The sequence below is a fragment of the Penaeus monodon genome, chromosome 28 (genome assembly GCF_015228065.2).
Source record: "Penaeus monodon isolate SGIC_2016 chromosome 28, NSTDA_Pmon_1, whole genome shotgun sequence".
In the NCBI taxonomy this organism is placed as follows: domain Eukaryota; kingdom Metazoa; phylum Arthropoda; class Malacostraca; order Decapoda; family Penaeidae; genus Penaeus; species Penaeus monodon.
In genome coordinates this window covers 39076016-39076525 of record NC_051413.1, presented here as the reverse complement: position 1 = coordinate 39076525, position 510 = coordinate 39076016, and positions in this window count along the sequence as shown.

Genomic DNA, 510 nt, shown 5'->3' with positions numbered 1-510 from the left:
AACTCACGAGGAAAACTTCGATTACTTTGATCCTGAGCCTCATCACCTGAGACCGCCTGGCGTAGGTGACGCACAAGGTCATTATTTCCAGACATGTCTACAGAGCTTCCTCTCTTTCACAGGGAACGGCATATGCATATATCCTATGTCACAAAGAGAACGGCATTTTATAAACCATTTAGGTAATGGAACCAGTGAAACGGAATGATAACGAGGCATTAAACTTGGGTTGCGTTGGATTGCCTATGTAGTTGTTAAAGACATATCGACCGTTTAAAATATCTTAAGGATGCCGTAGTCAATAATATCACAATGATATCAACAGCAATCGAAAAATGATAAAGAAGCTTTTAGTGTTCGTTACACTACTGCACAAATTCAGGTCTTTTTTAAGTATTTATATCTCATTACGAGTTGAAGCCGATGTCTCTTTCATTTTTATTCGAGTGTACTGATTAGTAAGAGATAAATGACATATACGCGTAGCAAATGATACCGTTAATATTGCAA